Below are 24,802 nucleotides of genomic sequence, written 5' to 3' on the forward strand. Positions count from 1 at the left end.
CCCCAGGTTATTCCTTGCCCCTCCGCTGATTCGCCCCTAGTACAGCAGCGATCTGTCTAGGGCTGTCTTTAGCGCGGCAGCTATCCCACGGTCATTTGCTCCTGGGGGGCCCAAGGCAGCTGCCTCTTGAGCCACGCTGGCCACTGGTGATGTGGGGGGAGGTGGCAGGGCACAGGGAGATGAGCGCTTCCATTGTGGAAGCGCTTATCTCCATAGTCATCTGTATTGCCGTCCTCAGGACAGCAATACAGATGGAAGTGCTGAGGCGGGGCAGGGGAGGAAGAGGCGTCTCCCTTCCCCATTCCTCTGATAGGCTGCAGGCACTAGGTCTGGGAGGGAGGGAGAGGGCAGCACTTCCATTGGCTGCCTGTGTATTTCAGCCTAGCAGGGCCTGCAGAGGCAGAAAAGAATGCGGCTTGGGGATTTAACATCAGGAAACATCATTGCGTGCCCCTCCCCCTGCCACCACGCCTAGAGGAACTGCCAGAATTTTACATCAGAACTGTAAGTACGTTTTCTATCTGCGATGCACCCCTGACCAGCGCCCCCTGCGTTACATGCACCGCACCCCTGACTAGTGCACCTTGCGTTACAAGCATCGCATTCAGAGTTACACGCAACCCTGACCGCTGCGCTCTGTGTTACACGCACCCCTGACCGTTGCATTCTGCATTACAAGCACCCCTGACCAGCGCACTCTGAGTTACACGCACCCCTGACTGCCGCATTCTGCGTTACACGCACCCCTGACCGCCCCATTCTGCATTACAAGCAGAATAAGTTACACACATCAACAACACCCACAGGGTTATTTCACAAAAGAGTGAAGAGTTTGGAGAAGTCAGGAGAATGAACAATATAGGACAACATAGCTGATTTTAAAAAAAAATAATCGCCAATTCAGCTCACTTTCCTGTGAGCGGCTTGTTGATTGGTCTTCTTTAGGGACATGTTTAACATATGGGATTATTTACACAGCCCTGGTGTTTGCTGAAACTGCTTTAAACTATAAAGAAAAGTTTTTCGAGAGTGTTTCTCTCTTTCTCAGGTCTGAAGCAATACCGAGGAAGAAAGGAAAACTCTTGAAAGCTTGTCTTTTAAGTATTAGGTTAGTACAATAAAAAGGTATCCCTGCATACCACAGTACTGTAGTATTTTGTAATCTTATTTATATATATACTTATTTTGTTTTTTTCAGTAGTATGATTAAGTGGTGAAAATTATTAGTGCCCCCCCATTTTTGACTGTGATATCTTATGTGCCCCCCTATATATTGTTCCTAGAGTCGCCACTAATGGGGATACAGATGACTATGGAGATGAGCACTTCCACAATGGAAGCGCTCACCTCCCTGTGCCCTGCCACCGCCCCCCACGTCGCCAGTGGCCAGCGAAGCTCAAGAGGCAGCCCCAGGAGCAACTGGGCCCGGGGCAGCTTCCCCCTTTTCCCCGCGTTAAAGACGGTCCTGGACAGATCGCCGCTGTACTAGCTGCGGCGGCGGCCAGCGTTATAAAATTGCCCCCCATTGCCCCCCTGTAGCAACGCCTATGCTTACAGGCAATGGGGTTCTTTTAGAACTTTGATTTTTGTTTCCTATGTAGTGGATTAAGCACAGCATACAAACAAATAAACATGGCTAAACATGGCCTTTAAAAATACAAAATCTAATATTACAAATATGTTTTTCAAAGTTTTATGCATATACTTTAGTTCACAAGACCTATGTATTAAATGTATATGAGCAGTTGACAAGGCATTTAACCCAGTGTTGTCCAGGACTTCGGAACCGATGGCGGTGGCGGTCTATCAAGATCCTGCTAATGATCTGTGTGCATGAAAGGCTGTGGCACCCTGATTTGAATGAGACTGCATTGTAGTGCAACATTAACAGTATGGCACTTAGCAGTGCACTTCTAACAGCTGACAAGTGGGGGTATATGAATTTTTTAATTAACAATGATTACTTTGGTCCTGTTGCAAAGTTCTAGTAATGCTATGACCAATAACCATAATTAGCTGTACATATGCATGTACAGGTCTTCTAATGTGCATTAAAAACAGCGCAATGTCTGATTTTTTTTCAGGACCCATTGAAAATGAATGGGTCCAGATCTGTTCCACAAAAAACTGAACAGATCAGGAAAGAAACAACGGACGTGTGAATGGACCCTTAACTGTATTCATAATGTGGACAGGGGGGATACTTATAAGTTTTTAATGCACATTAGAAGACCTGTACATGCATATGTACAGCTAATTATGGTTATTGGGCCTGTCAGTGTCCCTTTAATGTCACTAGGGCTCAAGAGTATCTTAAGCCGCCAAAAGACAAGGAGTCAATTGCAGGGGGCTACTGGTTAGATGATGAAATCTAGTGCAAGAATAGGATTTAGGTACAGGTTTTTACCAATTACATAGTAGTAAACATGACAAAATATGAGGCATAATGATAAAAAAAATTATAATGTACTGCTTTATAGAAGTGTCTAATCGGAAATCATTATCACTAATCTGGCAAACATCAGGTTAATGTCACACAAAAAAGGTATTTTAATGTAAAGTGTAATCCCATTTGCATTGGAAATGAAGGAAACTGAAAAGTAGTACTTATTTTAGTGTTTATACACTCTAAATAACTAGTTACGAGAATCCATTCATTTCTATGAGTCAGTAAGCATGCATCACATTTAAAAGCCACCATTTACATGCTAAGGTACCCTAAGGAGAGCTTATTATAAAGATTTGTGAGCAGGAGCCTTCAATTGGAAATTGGCTTTTATTTTCTAAATTGCACTGTAACATATTACTTATGGAAACTATTGTTCTAGTGTAATAGAGCCAATCGCTGTATATGTTCTGAGTGGTAGAATAAGGGTTGACATTAGAAGCTTTTCAACACAGCTATTTTTTGATCAGTCTTGATGAATGTCCTCAAGACATTTACATGTACTTCTCATATGAAAGGTGCCCTCAGTGGGCCACAGTCCAAACTGATCCTAAGAGGCATTTGAGGTTCCTGGTCTTTGCCTACTGGCTGAAATGGGTGTTTTTCGCTCTCAATATAGTAGGAGGCCTTCTTGGTACTGATGAGTGGCCAAATCTGATGTTCATTAAACTACCCAGCTGACTAATGGTGTACATACACATCCAGAAGTTTCGGACGAACATTTGTGTGGCCGACAGCTATCTATCCTGACTCCCCCCTATGCATACATGCTTAGCAAATGGGAGAGAGGCACAAACAGACGCTTCTGGTAGCAGCTCATCTCCCAGAACAAATGATCGGGTGTTGAAAATCAACATGACTGATCCTTCTCTCCCCTGACATCATCTGTCAAGGAGACTGGGTAGCATCCTACATACATTGGTTTGTTGGCTGGTCCAGCTAAAAAGTACACACTCCTTCAACCCTCTGAGGGCATTTTTTAATTATTCAAAGTATGTCTCAATTCATCACTAAAAAGGACAGTATGAAAAGCATGAATGAATACACAAATGAATGAAACAGTGGAATCAAAGTGTGGTTGTCACTTCTGTACTTTTAGAAGTTTTTAATTGCATCTGAAGGAACAACTTTTATTTCTAATAACAAAAGCAAAATGATTTGGCCACAACTCATGGTCAAGACTTTGAACACAATAAAAGAGCGTTGTAACCCGTTGGTTTCTCAAAATAATTCTAATTATAATCTTTCTTTAGTCAGAGTAAAAGCAAATCCTATGAAGTAATTGTAAAGTTTTATCTTGTGACCGAAAATCTCTCTTAATCCTATTATATTAGCAAGACAGATTTAACATTCTGTGAAGAAAACCACATGACACATTTTCACATGGAATGTAATGACCTATTGATCAAAAGGAGTCCTAAATGTCTGGGCAAAGAATATCAAGACGTGTTATTACCCCAATTACTATTAGAGCCTACAATAACCGAAAAACCAAACCTCACTCCCCAACCTACTACAACTTGTACAAAAAAAGAGGAAGGATTTAACAAGGTAAAAAAATCTCCTTTTATTCAATATAAATCACATGATCATTACAGGTGAGACTCAAAAGGGACAGAACATGGAGACTGGGCCACAAAAGGGCTCTACAATGTGGAAAATCACAATGGGGGATAATGTGACCATATACAGCAGGTAACAGACGATTACTAGAAGCTGTGAATATTGGAGTAGTTGCGGGTGCAATTGCTGTTCCCTAGTGTTGAACAACTATCTGACTCTTATTCACAGCGTCCAAACAATGGATGCTGTAGGGTATAATTGGACGGTGCAATACTACTCATAAAGATGAGTACCTCCTGACGAAGCCTACGTGGCAAAACACGTGTCGAGGTTGAAGCAGTGGGGGAACCGTGTCACCATTTTTCAGCAGCAACATGGGTAGGTAACATGGTATCTGGATAAGGGTGGGACTAGTGGCTTGCAGTTATTGTTAAATGCCATCTTTATGAGTAGTGTTGCACCATCCAATTATACCCTACAGCATCCATTGTTTGGACGCTGTGAATAAGAGTCAGGTAGTTGTTCAATACTAGGGAATAGCAATTGCACCCGCAACTACTCCAATATTCACAGCTTCTGTCAATTGTCTGCTACCTGCTGTATATGGTCACATTATCCCCCATTGTGATTCTCCACATTGTAGAGCCCTTTTGTGGCCCAGTCTTCATGTTCTGTCCCTTTTGAGTCTCACCTGTAATGATCATGTGATTTATATTGAATAAAATGAGATTTTTTTACCTTTTTAAATCCTTGCTCTTTTTTTTGTACAAATTACCCCAATTACTATCTGCATTTCAAGAGGTCCTAAAGGATAGTCTATTCCTCCCTTTATGCAGGAGGAAGCAGTAGCAGTCCTTCCCGAACCAGTAAAGGATTCCTTTAAAATAAGGCAAGGATGCTTTATTAACATCTTCATATAGACCGTTACCTCTAATTAATCAGAAATCCGGATGTAAAATATATGACAAAGAACTAATAGACAGACTGGCACATATAACATCATCTTTAGTTTCTACAGCACAGATTAAAATGATAAAAGGTAGAGTCAACACTATAAAAAACATATTAACACTATTATACTAATCAAAATGCTAACCAGACAAAAGAAGAGGGGCTCAAGTTATCATGATAGACACAGAAGAGCCATTTGATAACTTAGATAAACCATGGCTGTTTAGAATGCTAAGAAAATGGGGTTCACAGGAACATTTTTCCAATTTTTAAAGTTTAAGTATTGTCACGGCTGGCGGTGGGGGAAACCCCCAGCCGTGCGGTGCCAGGAGATGATAGGGTTACCCCTTGGCCGGGACCACAGAGTTGGGGAGCAGGTCACCTCCTATTGCGTCCCTAACGCTGACCCTGTCTCCTATCAGTATGAGCCGACCTTGATGGTAGGAGGACTCATACGCCGGAACCTTACAGTCCCTACGAGCCCTCAAGTCGGCCCTGTACTAGGGGACAGTGTCAGACGCCCTACTCCTCCTAGGCACGGAGGAGCCGGGGTCTCAACGGCCAAGCAACACAGGGGGAACATCAACAGACATATGGAAATGACAGGTAAGTGAGACTAGTCCTGCACTTACCTGCCACAGACAAACAAACCTGGAACCCATGAACAAGTGCTGATGTCCACAGCAACATAAAGGACACAGCACACACCAGACATTACACGGGAAACCAGGGAACCATAAGCTGCACTAACAAGATAACCCCACACACACCTAGATAACACCGTGAAACATAGTATTAACTGACAATGGTTTATGACCAGAAGGATGGTCCCCACCAGGCAGATGGAGGAGACAGGAGGCTGCTCCAGCCAGCATGGCTGAGAGCAACCTACTGAGCCCAGCCAGGGACTGAGGCTTTATAGGCCAAGAGGCCCCACCCAACGATCAGCACACACCCAGTGAAGTCACACACACTGGGAAGGGAGTTAACCCTTCCAGCAACACAGAAGGGAAACTCACATAAAGGGGAAAGCACACAACCTCACTCACCTGTCTCCGACGGCAACGGCATGCGTGGCAACCGTGTCCTCCAGAACAGCCAACAGGCCGAGACACTTCCACAGCATGCAAACATCGCCAGACGTTGCCGCGGACAACCGCAGGTGAAGGGAGGAGTCCAGGTGCATATAAAACATCACCTCGTGCACAACAAACAACACAAAGTGCACACAGACATACAAACGGGCATTCACACAAAACCCGTTGCCAAGGGCAACCGCACGCACACTTGTTGTCCGCGGCAACCGCACCTGAGGCAAACAACTAAGTGCCCCAGCTGCGGTTGACGAACTCCCAAACCGCGGGCAACAGCATGCGGCACCCAAGGAGTCACGACCATGACCAAGGGTCGTGACAAGTATGACTCCCCAAAAAATAGACTCCTTTCACATGACCCAAGCTTTTGTCAGTAGTTCCAGGAGTAGCTCCTTCTAACTACATAGGCTCGTCACAAGGCGCAACCACCAGTGTCTCTCCACCATAAGTGTCAAAGGAAGAAGTACCCCTGTTGGCACGTGCAGGGTGTACAGAGGGAGGGGCCTCCCTCTGACTCCATCACCCCCCCTGGCAGTGGTCGATGGCTACCATGGCAGCCCCGATGCCTTACACAGGCATCGGAGCTGCCAGCCTACGGAAGCTCATGAGATCCAGCCTGAGCACTTGGCCTCCTAGGCAACTGTCAGCGTCTCACTGTGTGAGACGCTGACATTTCAATTCAGTACAATACAGAATGTATTTGCACTGAATTGAAACAGGGATCAAACTATCAGCTTATCCCGCAAAAAATTGAGACCCTACTTAAAACATTCGCCCAAAAAATAAAAAAAAAACATGGCTCTAAGAATATGGAGACATTTTGGCACCTTACATCACAAAAAGTGTAATACCAAGCAATCAAAAAGTCATACGCACCCCAAAATCATACCAATCAAACCGTCATCTCATCCCGCAAAAAATTAAACCCTACATAAGACAGTCACCCAAAAAAAAATAAAAAAAAATATGGCTTTCAGAATATGAAGACACGAAAAAAATCATTTTTTTTCAAAAATGCTCTATTATGTATAACTAACTATAATCTACAGAATCAGGGTAATAAATATTGAGTTTTGCTTGGCTGTTAACCCTTGCTTTGTTACTGGAAAAAGTGGATTTAAATGGAAAATCTGCCAAAAAAGTGAAATTCTGATATTTCATCTACATTTTCCTTTAATTCTTGTGGAACACCTAAAGGGTTAACAAAGTTTGTAAAATCTGTTTTGAATACCTTGAGGGTGTAGTTTCTAAAATTGGGTTATTTTTTAGTGGTTTCTATTATGTAAGCCTCACAGAGTGACTTCAGACCTGATCTGGTCCTTAAAAAGTGGGTTTTGGATATTTTCTGAAAAATTTCAAGATTTGCTTCTAAACTTCTAAGCCTTTTAACATCCCCAAAAAATAAAATGGCATTCACAAAATGATTCAAACATGAAATAGACATATGGGGAATGTAAAGTAATAACAGTTTTTGGAGGTATTACTGTCTATTAAAGAGTAGAGAAATTGGAAATTTGCGAATTTTTCCAAATTTCAAAATTTCCTAAATTTTTTTTATAAATACATATTTTGACTCAATTTTACCACTGTCATGAAGTGCAATATGTGACGAGAAAACAATCTCAGAATGGCCTGGATAAGTAAAGGCGTTTTAAAGTTATCACATAAAATGACACATGTCATATTTGCTAAAATCAGGCCTGGTCCTGAAAGTAAAAACTAGCTTGGTCTTGAAGGGGTTAATATTGTAACTTGAGGGACCACTGTATATATATATATATATATATATATATATATATATATTAAGAGGCCACTGCAAAATCATTAGTTTCTTAAGTTAGTTCAACTAGTTTTTTAAGTTTTAGGCATGTGTTAGGAGTTTTGTTTTAATCTATAAACTACTGACACTTCTCCCAAATTCCAGATAAAAAATATTCTTAGAGCATCTTTTTTTTTTTTTTTTAATAACTGGTCAAAATAATAAAACTGTTACCATAATATTAGACTTCAAATAATGCTTAGAAAACAAGTTCATATTTATTGTACTAATATTTCAACTTATATTTCAAACTTCATTTTAATCATAACTTTCATACATCTCAGAATGCATAGCAGCTTGGCTTTGTTGATGGCTTTTGACCATCCATCTTCCTTTTGATCACACTCAAGAGGTTTTCAATAGGGTTCAGGTCTTGAGATTGGGCTAGCCATGACAAGGTCTTGAGCTTGTGGTCCTTCATCCACACCTTGATTGACCTGGCTGTGTGAAATGGGGCATATCCTGCTGAAAAAAAACTATCGTCAGAGTAGGGGAATATTTTCAGAGCAGAAGGAAGCAGGTTTTCTTCCAAGATAACTTTGTATGTGGCTTGATTCATGTTTACTTAATAAAGACAAATCTGCCTATTTCCAGCCATGCTGAAACACCTCTAAATCATTATAGATACAGTACAGACCAAAAGTTTGGACACACCTTCTCATTCAAAGAGTTTTTATTTTATTTTCATGACTATGAAAATTGTAGATTCACACTGAAGGCATCAAAACTATGAATTAACGCATGTGGAATTATATACATAACCAAAAAGTGTGAAACAACTGAAAATATGTCATATTCTAGGTTCTTCAAAGTAGCCTCCTTTTGCTTTGATTACTGCTTTGCACACTCTTGGCATTCTCTTGATGAGCTTCAAGAGGTAGTCACCTGAAATGGTCTTTCAACAGTCTTGAAGGAGTTCCCAGAGATGCTTAGCACTTGTTGGCATTTTTGCCTTCACTCTGCGGTCCAGCTCACCCCAAACCATCTCGATTGGGTTCAGGTCCAGTGACTGTGGAGGCCAGGTCATCTGGCGCAGCACCCCATCACTCTCCTTCATGGTCAAATAGCCCTTACACAGCCTGGAGGTGTGTTTGGGGTCATTGTCCTGTTGAAAAATAAATGATGGTCTAACTAAACGCAAACCGGATGGAATAGCAGTATGCCTTTAATTTTGAATAAATCCCCAACAGTGCCACCAGCAAAGCACCCCCACACCATCACACCTCCTCCTCCATGCTTCACGGTGGGAACCAGCATGTAGAGTCCATCCGTTCACCTTTTCTGCGTCGCACAAAGACACGGTGGTTGGAACCAAAGATCTCAAATTTGGACTCATCAGACCAAAGCACAGATTTCCACTGGTCTAATGTCCATTCCTTGTTTTCTTTAGCCCAAACAAGTCTCTTCTGCTTGTTGCCTGTCCTTAGCAGTGGTTTCCTAGCAGATATTCTACCATGAAGGCCTGATTCACACAGTCTCCTCTTAACAGTTGTTCTAGAGATGTGTCTGCTGCAAGAACTCTGTGTGGCATTGACCTGGTCTCTAATCTGAGCTGCTGTTAACCTGCGATTTCTGAGGCTGGTGACTCAGATGAACTTATCCTCCGCAGCAGAGGTGACTCTTGGTCTTCCTTTCCTGGGGCGGTCCGCATGTGAGCCAGTTTCTTTGTAGCTCTTGATGGTTTTTGTGACTACACTTGGGGACACTTTCAAAGTTTTCCCAATTTTTTGGACTGACTGACCTTTATTTCTTAAAGTAATGATGGCCACTGGTTTTCTTTACTTAGCTGCTTTTTTCTTGCCATAATACAAATTCTAACAGTCTATTCAGTAGGACTATCAGCTGTGTATCCACCTGACTCCTCCACAACGCAACTGATGGTCCCAACCCCATTTATAAGGCAAGAAATCCCATTAAACCTGACAGGGCACACCTGTGAAGTGAAAACCATTTCAGGTGACCACCTGTTGAAGCTCATCAAGAGAATGCCAAGAGTGTGCAAAGCAGTAATCAAAGCAAAAGGTGGCTACTTTGAAGAACCTAGAATATTACATATTTTCAGTTGTTTCACACTTTTTGGTTATGTATATAATTCCACATGTGTTAATTGATAGTTTGATTCAGTGTGAATCTACAATTTTAATAGTCATGAAAATAAAGAAAACTCTTTGAATGAGAAGGTGTGTCCAAACTTTTGGTCTGTACTGTAGATCCTGCTACAAATTTCACAGTGGGTGCAAGACACTGTGACTTGTAGGCCTCTCCAGGTCTCCATCCAGCCATTACAGGACCTGTGTTGGACAAAGATGAAAACTGGACTTATCAGAGAAGACGACCACACTCCAGTCCTCCTCAATCCAATACTTTTGCAAACTTCAGCCTATTTCTTCTTTGCTTCTCATTAATGAAGGTCTTTTTTCTACCTTTACATTCAGTCCTCCCTCTAGAAGCCTGTTTCAAATCATTATCCCGTGCATTTCACTCCAGCTCCTACTTGCCATTCTTTTTGTAGGTCACTTGATGTAATCCTATGATAAAGTGAAGTTTGACAGAGAGTCATTTCTGCTCTCTGCTAGTCTGTAGCTTTGTTGTCCCAAATGTTAGCAGCTTGACCCGGTTCTTATGAACCTCTGTTTTTGAAATTTTAAGGATGGTAGAAACCTGACACTCACTGTATCTCTCTGCCAGTAAAGCTAGAATTGAACACTCCCTTTTCCTCACTCTTTTGGTATGGTCTGTAGTTGTATTTTTTATAACCCTCACTTCCAGTTACTGCTTTTGCCATCCACCTGCTTTTATAACAAGAGAATAGTGATGACCACAGGAGTGCTTTTTATACTACTGCTCATTAAAGGGGTTGTCCATTTTTTCTATTGATGACCTATCCTCAGGATATCAGCTATTTGAAGAGAAAGCAGTCGTACAAGTGCTGCCTTCTATTCTTTGTTTACCTGTTCCCCATCGCAACTGCAGTGGCAAGCAGTAAACTTACAACTATGGCATCCCTATTCACTTCTATGGGATGGCTCCCATCTGTTCAAGTCACTTTATTTCCTATGATGGTTTGCAAAAGGGGCAGCAACAGGGACAATAGACGGGTGTCTAGGCAACTAGTAGGAGCTATGAACTAGCTAGGTGTACATGAGGGGCAGTGCTAGAGCTACAGTATGGCAGAAGTGCATAATGGGTTTGGTTGGATATAGTAACAGGAAGTGTTTACATGGTAAAAACGGATAAGGAGAGTCTAAACTGAAAATAAATAAATAAATACATGAGGTATAGGGCATTCGGAAAGTCTTCAGACCCTTTCTCTTTTATCACATTTTGTGGCCTTGTGCTAAAATAAAATAAAAAATCCAAATTTTTTCCCATTGATCTGCACTCATTCCCCCTTAAAGAGAAAGTAAAAACAGAATTTTACAATTTTGTGGAAATTTATTAAAAAGGGTAAAACAAAATTTTTGAAAAATTTAGAGCGGCCAGAAAGAAGCCTCTACTCAGTAAAAGACCCAGAAAAGTTTGCAAAAAAGCACCTAAAGGACTTTAAGAAAAAATATTCTCTGGTCTGATAATACCAATATTGACCTTTTTAGCCTCAATTCTAAGCGTCATGCCTGGGGGAAACCAGGCACTGCTCATCACCTACCCGAGACAACCCCTAAAGTGAGGCATGGTGGTGGCAGCATGATGCTGTGGGAATGTTGGTCAGTAGCTGGGACAGGAGACTGGTCAGAGATAAGGGAAAGCTGAATGGAGCAAATTACAGAGGTATTCTTAATGAAAACCTAATCCATTGTGCTATGGACCTCAGACTGGACTGACGGTTTTCCTTTCAACAAGACACTGCATAAGCACACAGCCAATATAACACAGGAGAGGCTTAGGCTGGGTTTAAATCATGTTTTTCACATCTGTTTAATGTATACAAAAAACATATACATTAAACGGATGCCTCAGACTGATGCCATACACTATAGTAGATAGGGTCCCGCTCACCTGCTTAGGGCATTCTGTCACAATGAACTCCTGGTGCGCGGAAAAGGTAAGACCTTGGGAAACTTGGCTCACCAAGGAAATATAAAGCTGTGCGGTCCTTTATTACAGTGGTAAAATTCATGCAGCAAATCAACGACATCCAGTGACATCTATCTGTTAAGTCAACGCGTTTCAAACAAAACTGTTCTTAATCATGACTTGTACATACACTGCCATCCCTTCACCATAGAGTACGCTCTTATTTACCATTGTGTGCAGGATACAAGAACATGGTGTCCTGCATTTTTGTATCCTTTTTTTTCTCTAACGTATTTGTCAAACGGAAGCATAAAATGTAATGTGAACCCAACCTTAAGGACAACTCTCCTTGAGTGGCCCAGCCAGAGCCCTGACTTTAACCCAATCGAACATCTCTGGAGAGACCTGAAAATGGCTGTCCATTGATGGTCCCCATCTAACCTGACATAGTTTCAAAAGATCTGCAGAGAAGAATGGCAGAGAATCCCCAAATCCAGGTGCACAAACCTTGTGGCAAAAGAAGACTGCAGGCTGTAATTACTGCCAAAGATGCTTCACTAAGTAATAATAATAATCTTCATTTATATAGCGCCAACATATTCTGCAGCGCTTTAAAATCAGGGGGTTCATGTACAAACAGATTCATAAATAACAGCAAACAGGTCAACAATTAAAACAAGAGGAATGAGGGCCGTGCTCACAAGAGCTTATAATTTGTGTTGAGCGAATCGGGTTCGGACTGCAGTATCTGAACTTGATTATTTAGAAAACGTCATAGCCTCCGTACTACAGTAAAATGTATGGGCTCCGTAGGGAATTGCTTTGTCTCGCGTCTATGACATGACACTACGATTATGCACATAAATTACAGAGTAAAAATCCAAAGCTGAACTCGGCTTTTTGCCTCATTAACGAAGCTTTGTGATATTTGCAGCAAGATCACAAAAACTTTTTACAAATGCACTTTAAGCAACTATGGGAGCATATCTCCTAAAAACCAGAGTAATGCTGGAAAACCCTTTACATCCCTGCAATGAGAAAACATTTTACCCAGTCGAAAGTCAATAGCCCAATTATCATTCTTAGAGGAATGTCTCCCCCAACATTACATAGGCCAGCTTACAAGCTAAATCCTACATGTAACTGTTGAGAGATCCGTTACTGTATATCTTAAGGGATGGTCTTTTTACTTTTATTAATACAGGTGTACTAAAGGTGAACCTACACTTTTAGTTCTCCTGAAATTTAGGCAGTACAGCATGCACAAGCACAAGTTGTAGTCTAGGCACGTATTAAACTTGATACCTTCAAATCAGCAACTGCAAAAGTTCAAAAGACAAATAGGACATAGACACTAGAAAGCTCAGGTCCAAGCAAGAAGAATGAAATCATACATCAAACATTACATGAGCTGGCTCCGGGCTCTAGGATAATGGTGTCATTCTGAGGACACACACAACGTCAATGATCAAAGACCAACTGCATTACATTGCGGGAACCCTTATTTTAGTGGGCCAAATAAGAGGTTGTAGGCGCATGTGCTATACATTTCTAGCTAAGATTAGTACTGTAATATAGGGAATTGCAGATCTTCGGATCATAATGATGTCATTAAGGGTCCAGTCACACGTCCGTAGTGTATTGCGGATCCGCAATACACCCGGCCGGCACCCCCATAGAAATGCCTATTGTTGTCCACAATTGCGGACAAGAATAGGACATGTTCCATTTTTTTCCAGAGCCACGGATCATAAGATCGGCAGCGCGCTCCGGAAATGCGGACCCATTCCGTCCCCATAAAGAATGAATGGGTCCGCACCCATTCCACAATTTGCAGAACGGATGCGGACCCATTATTACGGACGTGTGAATGGAGCCTAAATTAAATTTTACACTAGGTTTGGGGCCATTAAGTCACCAGAATATCCTGGAGTATAACTTTCTAAAGATGCCCAGTCACGACTTTTTCAGAAATATGTAGTAAAAGAACTTAGACAGCACCGACGTGAAACCAGTGACTAGGGGACATACCAGAAGCAAACAGGAGGACTGGAGGCCGGCGCATGCGCACTACATGTAGCGATGCCGTGCCTACAATAGGCATCACAGTGCGCATGCCCGCGCCGGCGATGCACTGCGCACGCGCGGGATATCGGCCAGTCCTGTGGATGACGCAAGGGACTTGCAGGGTGGGCAAAGGAAGAGGCTGGGGAGGAGTAATATTAAAAGAAGGCAGAGCAGCCTGGGCTCCTACACATCGAACGCCGCCCCTGGGCACTTGCGTTCCCTCATTTGCATATGGATTAAACTGCGTTTTTCCTGCTGGTGAAAGTCAGAAGAAAATTACAAAGGTACCATTTGAATCATGGATAGGTGTGCTAGAGAGCCATGCAAGTGGTGTATAACGTCATATTTTGGTGACAGACTCCCTTTAATTTCGGTATCATCGTACTTGTACTTGCCTGAATAACGTTAACATCATTTTTATAGCACTGTGAATGCCATAAAAACAAAACCCAAAGGAGGATTTGCATTTTTTTCCCATTTCCACCCCACAAATGATTTGAACTATATCTGTGTCCTGAGGACAGAGCAGCTTGTGCTTGGTATCACAGCTGAGCCCCATTCACATGAAAGTTATGGGGACCCCAGAGCGTTTAGCTTGGGGGACACATGGGGGCAATGTCACCATTATTTTAGTCAGTTAGGATATGTATGGTTTTGTCTCCCCCCTCCCCCTTCTTTTCTGTGTCTCCCCTTTTATACTGCTCTTTTATTTCAGAATTTCCTCAGGATGAAGTTCGGTCCAGTTCCAGCTGGTTTGGACAAGATTTTCAAGGCAAATGTAGCTCCACAGCTGATTAGCTGACGCTGTTGCTGTGGGAGAATACCGGGTCTTGATTTGTTGTCCTGTTTTCAGCGGGAAGGATTTCTGCTTTAAAATCAGGTGCTTGGCGGCGTTCTGGGTCAGTCTGAAGAGGACCGGATCGTCGCCCGCCCTCCCTCCCTATTTAATGCTTCTTTTCTGTCACTTGCCTTATTAGAGGGGCTGTATCACTCAGTGTATCTGAGTGGATTCCGGTATTTACCTAATGGTTTGATGGTTCGTTAAATATTTATGATGGTGGGTTTTAATTATTTATTAAATTATTTATTCTGGTGTTACCCTTAATAAAGCATTGTGGCCATTTTATTCCAAAGAAGTTGTCTTGTGTTTATTTTTAGTAATACGTTAGTATTATGTTATAGCAGGGTTAAGGGTGCCATTTGCCACCATGGGAGGCCAAGTGATTGGTGAACGTGACTTCACTGACCTCTTCAAACTGCTGACTGGGAGCCAGACCCCTGCCAATATGATATTGATGACCTACCCTGAGCATGGCCCATCAATATCAAAACCTCCGACAATCCCTTTAAAGGTGCTATTATTATCCTTGGTGTCGGTCTGTACAGGACTAAGCGGGAGATTTGTCAACTCCCTTGCGCCAGAAAAGTGGCTTTGATAAAGTTGCAAGCTATGTGCCTCTTTTTACGCCACCCTCAACATTTTTTCCAAAAGGGGCATGGCAAGGGAGAAAAAAAGGACATGGCTGGTGCATGTGCCTAATTTATGATGACGCCTGCGACTCATCATAAATGTGGTGCAGGGGATATCAAGACCAGTGCAGAGAGCACCTGTCTTAATAAATCTTTCCCTATATGTTCAAAAGGTTGATGATTTTTTAACCTATAAGTAACTTAATGGGAATATTTCAGCTCGGAAAAACTTCCCGAACTAGAGTAAGTGGTGTATAGTGTAAGTGACTCAGAGTCCGGTTATGTAATTTCTATCTTCACACTAACTTGTATTCTGACACTATGCTCCAAGAAACCAGCAGTAAAATGCATTGATTGGACTCCTGTGATCACACACATAATGCAGAGGACTCAAGGAGGAGTCCTCTCAATGCATTTTACTCCAGTTTTGTGGGAGCGGAGTGTCAGAATGTAAGTGATTATGAAGTTATAAATTACATTGGCATCACTATGGGTCCATTCACACGTCCGTGGTGTGTTGCGGACCCGCAAATTGCGGATCCGCAACACACCAGGCCGGCACCCCCTATAGAAATGCCTATTCTTGTCCGCAGCTGCCGACAAGAATAGGACATGTTCTATCTTTTGCGGTTCTGTAGACCGGAAGATCGGGGCCGCGCTCCGCAAATGCGGACAGCGCGCTGTGTGCTGTCCGCATCCATTCCGTCCCCATAGAGAATGAATGGGTCCGCACCCGTTCCGCAAAAATGCGGAACGGATGCGGACCCATTTGCGGACGTGTGAATGGACCCTTAGGCTGCTTTCACACTAGCGTTTCAGTTTTCTGGTATTGAGAACCTTCATAGGGGCTCAATACCGTAAAAAACGCTTCAGTTTTGTCCACATTGATTGTCAATGGGGACAAAACTAAACTGAAAAGAACGGAATGCATTTTGGAGCATGGAGTTTAGTTGCATTCCCATACCGGAGAGCAAACCATAACATGTTGTAGTTTGCTTTCCGTCCTGGGATGCGGAGCAAGACGGAACCGGCATGACCGCCAATGCAAGTCAATGGGGACGGATCCGTTTTCTCTGCCACAATCTGCCACAATCTGCCACAATAGAAAATTGATCCGTCCTCCATTGACTTTCAATGGAGTTCATGACGGATCCGTCTTGGCAATGTTAAACATAATACAACCAGATCCGTTTATAACGGATGCAGATGGTTGTATTATCAGTAACAGAAGCGTGTCTGCTGAACCCTGCCGGATCCAGCAAAAACGCTAGTGTGAAAGTAGGTGCTTGTTAACACATAATTATTTTATTTTCAATCTTTATGAGTTTTTTTCACACATTTCCATAGGAACTAAAGTATCACTGTCCCTGGACAATATTTTTTTAGAAAGCAGGTATCTTTTAGTGAGTTTAAAGGGGTTTTACGAGATTTTTTAACTAATGACCTATTCTCTGGTCACCAGTATCTGATCAGTGGGGGTCCAACACCCAGGACCCCTGCTGATCAGCTGCTTGAGAAGGCACCAGCGCTCACAGTAGAGCCGCAGCCTTCTCACAGCTTATTGTAGGCCATGTGACATCACGTTTACCGCCTACATGACCTAGATCAGCCCTACTGAAGTGAAGTGGTGCTGAACTGCGATACCAAGCGCAGCCACCATACAATGTACAGCGCTGTGCTTGGTGAGCAGAGAGATGCCATCGCGCTACTTTGAGTACCAGGGCCTTCACAAATAACTGATTGGTGAGGGTCCCGAGTGTGGGACCCCAACTGGTCAGATACTGATGACCTATCCAGAGGATAGGTCATCAGTATAAAAGTCTCAGAAAACCCCTTTAATCCTTTTGTGCAACAGTTGCTCTGGTATGGTCACATTGGTTACATTGATGACCTGTTATTCAAATGGTTCGTTGATGTGAAGGACATACCAGGGTTCCTGCATTACCTCAACTTACTCATTACCATTGTCTGGAACATATAGAGTTCCTGGATTTGGATTTACAGATAGACTGGTCTAATAACCCTGTAATCAGGACCTTTCATAGGAACAGTACAGCTTGCAAATCCATCTTGCGCGCTATGTTATATCATTCATTCAGTACAATCAAGAAAGTTCCTATTGGTGAGCTTCCTAAAGCCAACAGGAACTGCTCTACTGAGGATGGCTACAAACAAGAGTCCATTCAGATTAAGACAAGATTACGCAGCCGCGGCTATCTACCGTGGATTTTGGCCAGGGCCAAAAAGGCTGCAGAACACAGGAACAGAACTCCATACAGTTTGAAATTTAGGGAAATAAGTCAAATTATTAAAAAACACATTGGAACATGAAAACAGTTTTGAATACTGACCCTGGTTTTCTTAAAGGGGGGAGGGGCTATTTTTGTACCACGGAGAGCCAAAATTTTAGTACAAATTCTGGCATGAAATTTACGTCAAAATTTTCCGATAAAATAATATATAAACTGCAGTAATTCTAATGTAATATACCTAGTTACATGTACATCATGCAATTTACAGTATGTCGGTTGCATGGCAGACCCCTTGAAAATTAGGATACGCATCTACTCTATCAGATGGCCTAAACATGGACAATAAACATAAAAACACCAAGACATATTTCGTCTGTATCTTGTCATATCCTGCACGTCCATGATGGCACCATTTAATATCTAGAGGTGCAGGATATTTAGAGAGTGGTATTGCCTATAAGAGTCGGTGAGTCTCCCTGCAAACTCCTTAAGGAAGAAGTGCAATGGATATTCAGACTAAACACATGCATTCCCAGTGGTCACAAACAAGATTTTACCTTGTGCTATTGATTGCTATATTTTGATCTATGCTGTATTTTTTATAGTAATATACTGTACGTGTATTTTTCATTATCTTTCTTGCTTTGGAGAGGAGGCAGGGTTAACTTCACAGATGCTGGTCAATTTAACTGACTCATCCTCCGAAACCTGCCAGAAGGCGCATCTCTTGTGTACTACGTGTCATTACAATTTTACAATGAAGTTACAATAACGGATCTCAAGTTAGTTTAACCTGTGGCTGGAGAACCCTTTCCTTTGTACTGACGCACTATCACTATTTGGTGGGCACTACTACTAATGGGGCACTCTTGGGGAACATTACCGTAGTTTGGTACGAATTAGGGATCGACCGATACTGATAACCTGTGAACTTTTAGGCCAATAGCCGATATTCTGTGCATTTTCATTTTTGAAAAAAATTAAATTAAATTCTGTTACAGTGTTCACCACATAGGAGAATTTTTTTAAAATATTTTAATAGTTTGGACATAATATTATATATTTTATATGTAAAATTGGGAAAGGGGGTGATTTATACTTAATATTTTTTTTTTTTTTTTACTTTTTAAATTTTGCGCCACCAATAATAATTAACCTTTAATATAGGAGGCAGGTGTGTCGGCGGCAGAATCACACAGCCGACACCCTGCCTCTGACAGGGAGCTGCGATCAGCAGCTGTTAACTACTCAGGTGCGGCTTCCTAAAGCCAACAGGAACTGCTCTACTGAGGATGGCTACAAACAAGAGTCCAACCAATCAGATTCCACCATTCATTTTTGACAGCTCCTTTAGCAAAGGAAAGGTGGAATCTGATTGGTAGCTATGGGCAACTAAGCCAGTTCTAATTTACACCAGTTTGATAAATGACCCCAATAGTTTGAAAATGACCAAGGAGAAGAGTCACCGGCTGCTTCCTGCCTGGCTTGACTGACAGATCTTTCCCTACTTGTGAAGAAGGTATACAATATTAGCTCTCCTTAGAAGACAAAAAACTGCCAAACCAGAGACTCATCCAAAAGGCACATTGCTCATCCTCCTAACCAATACCCTATGCTGTATTGTTGAGGGGCAAGAACACTGATTCGTTGAATTCACTGATTTGAAGTACTCTCTGGCTTGGCAAGTAGTTTTCTTCTTTCTGGATAAGAGCTACCGATAATTTGCAGACCTTTTTAAGAACCAGCTCAGGCTTCATTCACATTTGTGTTTAGAAGTCCGGCAGGCTCTCCCGGCATAAATGCCGGCTTTCGATCTGACAAAAATTTCTGCATGCACGACTTATTTGTCAGGCCAAAAGCCAGCATGTATGCTAGAAAACATATGAATACCCATGGAATCTTATTGTAGTCAACTGGGATCGGCCAGTTCCTGGCATTGTCTGGCTATGTCAGCTTTGGTGTACTCTACCAAGCTGTTCCTCTGTCGAAACAGCCTGCCGGATTTCTTGACGCCGATGTGAACACAGCCTTAGCTTTTTTAATCACCAACCAGTGACAACCACCATATACATCAACAGATTCCTAAATGGCCAAGGTGCTAATAATATATTATTTTCTTTATTTGAGCTTTATAAATTGACCAGGTACACCAGGTGTTGGTATGGTTCATGTAATGGATTCTGTTATTCACATGTATGATGTCAATACTTGAGCCAGCATGCTATGGAGAGGAGCCACTTTCCTGCCTCCCCCACCACCACTACTGCTAAAGTACTGTAATTCCAAGCCTCTGCTTAAAATGCAATACTTGGAGTGGTAGTGAAGTGGGGGCTATTTCTAATTAGTAATGTATGATGCCTATTTAATAACATTTGTGAGCAGTTAACTGGATCATGTAAGTCAGCAGATCTATCCACGAGTTTTCAAGCGCAAAGCCTGTAAACTCATTTTTTATGCAAATACCACAGGAGCACAAAATGGCTCCATAAGGATGTTTTCATAAAAGACTGAACTATGGCACTAATCTTTATAATAAGCTTCTCTTAAAACATAGCCTAAGTTCGTATGTAGAGACACTGCTGTTAGGGTGCTGTCACACCTACGGGCTGCCACACAGCTGAGAGGTGACCACGATGTGGCCCAAAGCCACAGGGCTGGCCAGATTACTAATGAAACCAGTGATTACTCCTTGCCGTTTGTTAAGGCTGCACAGTCAGTATTCTGCAGGGACTTGCAGCTTCCATGGCAGCCGATGACGCAAAATATCAAGTCAAGAACAACCAATGGGTACATCCAACCAATGCCGAGATGGCAGCATCCCAGGCTGTGTATACTGCAGACCGAAGATATAGCCATATAGCCATCAGGCACATCATGTAATTTTGCTGCCCATAATGGAGAAGTCATCTCCATGTATAAGAAATATGACTTTCATCTTCAGACTTAACACTTCAGGAAATTGGTAGAACATGACAGACTTTTTATTCCACCTATGTTAATATGAAAGCAGATACCACTTTTTAGGTTATGTCCAAACAAAGAAATTTTCCACCATGGATTTTCCACCATGAATGTGGATTTTGTCATGGATTTTGCTGCAAAGAGTGAAATCCAAAGTGAAAACCCAACATCGACATGCTGCAGATTTTTTAGTCAATTACCGTACAGATTTATGTTTTATTTTTTGCAGCATGTCTATGTGATTTGTTATAATACGGTAGGAAACACTTTAGTACTACTGTAAAACCCTGAGGAATTTCTGCTTGCAAATATAGATGGAAAATCCATCTGCTTAAAGAATTATTTTGTTGAAGATTTTTTCTCAGATATTGTGTACAGGTTTAGACTCAGCATTTTGACTGAATGAAACTCATAGTGACCTATCTTGCTTGACCACTTGACGCAGCGTTTCAGAGTAAAACATAGCTCTCTGTAATGATGGACCCTGTCAGGATTTTATGCTGCCCATGATGACAGGTTCCCTTTAAGAAAGATAAAGAAATGATACAGTGGTTGATTTCTCAGCAAATGCAGATTTGTACTCATTGTCAATCCAACCATATACTGTGCCTTCAATATCCTGATGTGCACAATGCGTGAAATGGATAAAGAAAAATTCTTGGGTTACAGATCCCCAACTACAGTAGACTGCCCAAAGGTTCTCATGCTGTTCTAACTCAGGGGACTTAAAATGGTACTGAAGTTTCAAATGATCCCTACAGTCAGGGCTGGGCATGGAACAGCAATATAGCAAAGTACAGATTAAGGCCTCTTTCACACTACAGTATGTCCATTTCAGTGTTTTGCGGTCCGTTTTTCACGGATCCGTTGTTCCGTTTTTGCTTCCGTTGTGGTTCAGTTTCCGCTCCGTTGTTCCGTTCCGTTTTTCCATATGGCATATACAGTATACAGTAATAACATAGAAAAAATTGGGCTGGGCATAACATTTTCAATAGATGGTTCAGAAAAAACGGAACGGAAACGGAAGACATACGGATGCATTTCCGTATGTGTTCCGTTTTTTTTGCGGACCCATTGACTTGAATGGAGCCACGGACCATGATTTGCGGGCAATAATAGGACATGTTCTATCTTTCAACGGAACGGAAAAACGGAAATACGGAAACGTAATGCATACGGAACACATTCAGTTTTTTTTGCGGAACCATTGAAATGAATGGTTCCGTATACGGACAGTATACGGAACGCAAAAAAACGGACCGCAAAATGGAAAAAAAAAACGGTAGTGTGAAAGAAGCCTTAGAGAAACCCTCCTTGACATAGCACAGTGACTACGAGTCATTTCAGCAGAGTCAGACAGTGGTGCAGAGCGGTCCCTTAACAGAACACCCAAACATTCAGTGCCAAAAATGAAAGTCCATGTGATACTTTGGTGGTGACTTGTGGCATTCTCTAATCAGCTCCACAATAAAATGTCTAAGCAGAGCAGCTTCCAAGATGAAAGTTAAAGTAAAGCCTATACAGACGTGCTTGGTTCATAGGAGGTATTGAAATTGTAGAGCAGCAACATTCCTAGGGATCTGCTTGGCCTTCTACTGCAGTGAAAGTAGCTGTAGACTTTTAGGATGCATTACAACCAGACTCTCCAAATTCCATATGACCATATTTCATAGTTCAGACCTATGTAGAGAAGCTAAGACACTTGGATGGTTACTAAAGATGAAGGCTTTGAGTCTTTGGCCTTCCTACCACACCAGGAACCCATCTTACCATGTAGACACATCACAATAATGTAGTATGCACCTAGCTGGTACATTCCTTGCCCATTTTAACACAAGTCCAAAGTGTAACAAACCTCTAAAACAGTGTAAAAATATGTCATGGGCTCTAAATACCTTAATACATTATTTCAACAGACAATAATGTGGACATCTGGAGAAGTGGCTTAATAAGTGCAGTTCTTGAGAAGTATGTTAGCAGATGCCCAACGACTGGTCAAGTAAGACCTTTAAAGATGTAAGATAAACTCACATCTCAAAAATGGGAGTTCCCCACACAAAAAAAACAAAAAAAACAAAAAAAACAGCTTTGGCATCTTCAGCTGACTAGTGGTAAAGAACTAGCTCCCTAAAAACACTCCATGCTAAGGCCTCATGCACACGACTGTTGTTTTGGTCCGCGTCCGCGCCGCAGTTTTGGCGGCTCGGATGCGGACCCATTCACTTCAATGGGGCCACAAAAGATGCGGACAGCACTCCGTGTGCTGTCCGCATCCGTTGCTCCTTTCCGTGGCCCGCAAAAAAAAAATAGAACCTGTCCTATTCTTGTCCGTGCTTTGCGGACCAGAATAGGCAGTTATATTAAAGGCTGTCCATGCCGTTCCGCAAATTGCGGACCGCAAAACACACAATGGTCGTGTGCATGTAGCCTAACACAAATAATCCTTATATATCAGAGACCAAGTAAGGGTACGACCACAGGTTCAGGTTTGTTTGTGCAGTTTTTAAAGCCAAAACCAGTAGTGGATTCAAAAAGAGAAGCAGTGTGTGTTCTCAATCCTTTCTCTCCTTTCATGAGCCACGCTTGACGTTGGAAGAAAAAAATGCATAAAAAAACCTGAGTGTGTGGCCATACACTAAAGAACCAAATGTCTCGAAAAGGATGACACTCTATAGAAGTTCCATAGGAATTATCATTATGACTGAGCCAGCAAAGTGTTAGGTCTGCACGCACTAGAATGTCTCCCCACATAATGTGTCTGTGTATAATATATATATATATATATATATATATATATATACACACACACCACATTATTTCTCTCGCTATATATATATATATGTATCTGTGTGTAAAACTATTTGTAATATATAAAATACTGTACATTTTTTTACACTTTATCTGACCATTTCCACTGCTTGGTTTCCTCAGAATCATCTACCTGCTCCATAGTTACAAATGAGCGTGAGCGTCTGGTGTACTGATTACATCTACTCTATGACAACATATTACATCCTCACAGCACTCATTCTCCATTTACTACTCTCCACCAGCCCATGTGACATCACAAAGTACCTATGACATCAGCAGACTGGAGGCTGTGTGCTGGCATATACCCTGTCACATCCAGTATATTCACCACAAATGTCTCCATCATACACATACTGTATATCTGCATTTATGAATACTATATGCAGTATATACACACACACTCATTATAGCAATCACTATAAACACACAAGAGCTATCTACCTATCTCTTTATATATACATACCAATGTAGATAAATCACATAGCAATATTGCCAACTTGTGCCAGCAGAACTCCTGGCAACATCCTGTACCCAGTGACCTTAGAACAGGCAGTCTACTTGCCATGATTTCCATGCTGCTCATGCCCTTGTGCCTCCCATCAGAACTCTATGAGGAATAAGCCCCATCCCTGGCATGGTAGAGGCAGTGCCCACACCCACATGCAGACAAGATGGTACCTGTGTGCCAGCAGGCTTGGTGCAGCGGCTGGGATGGCGGGCTGCGGTAGACTCCTGCAGGCTTGGCTGCTGCTGCTAGATGAGAGCCGCTTCCTTCAGCCGGCAGCCGGAGTGTGTGCGCACTGCGCCGCTCCCAGGGTCCTCCAGGCGGGCACTTGCTTCGGCGGTGCCAGGCTACTACAGGTCACTGAGGTGCCAGCTGCCTGCCGGCCAATCTCTAGGATAGAGGGGCTGGTATGAGAGACCGACGAGGGGGCCGTGCCAGACATTCACTGCTTACTGCTGAGGGAGAGACATGCTTACTGTACTGTCTGCATGTGATGAGCCATAGCACAGCCCATACTGTCACTAGCCTGTCACATGCCCACAGACATACACCACACTGGCGAGGTGCCACTCAAAGGGCACCCTGGCACGTCAGCACTCACAGGAGGGGCAGCCTCTGTATGAGGAGCTTTTACACTGTGACCTGGGCTCAGGCTATGGCTGCCACATGTGACCACATCTGGGCATAGTAACCTGGCATCTGTAAGCCATGCCCTGAAATAATGTGGCCAGTTCCTCCATATGCACACTACAGTCTAGTTGGCAATCAGCAGTTGGGAGACATTCAAAACTACTTTGCTCTGTATTTGCACAGTGAAAAGGAACATGGGGCTCAGGACCCCCATTCTAG

General features: G+C 42.4%; 1 protein-coding gene across 1 annotated transcript in view; it reads right to left on the bottom strand.

Annotated features, from left to right (window-relative positions):
* The window catches only part of LOC122938981 (myosin VIIA and Rab interacting protein), a 570,956-nt gene extending 546,563 nt beyond the window's left edge, over positions 1 to 24,393 (bottom strand). The window contains exon 1 of the mRNA XM_044294890.1: positions 24,127 to 24,393. The gene's annotated coding sequence lies outside the window, so the exon portion shown is untranslated. The remainder of the gene's footprint in view (positions 1 to 24,126) is intronic.
* Positions 24,394 to 24,802: the final 409 nt, after the last annotated feature.

This window comes from Bufo gargarizans, chromosome 5 (assembly GCF_014858855.1).
Source record: "Bufo gargarizans isolate SCDJY-AF-19 chromosome 5, ASM1485885v1, whole genome shotgun sequence".
Lineage (NCBI taxonomy): Eukaryota > Metazoa > Chordata > Amphibia > Anura > Bufonidae > Bufo > Bufo gargarizans.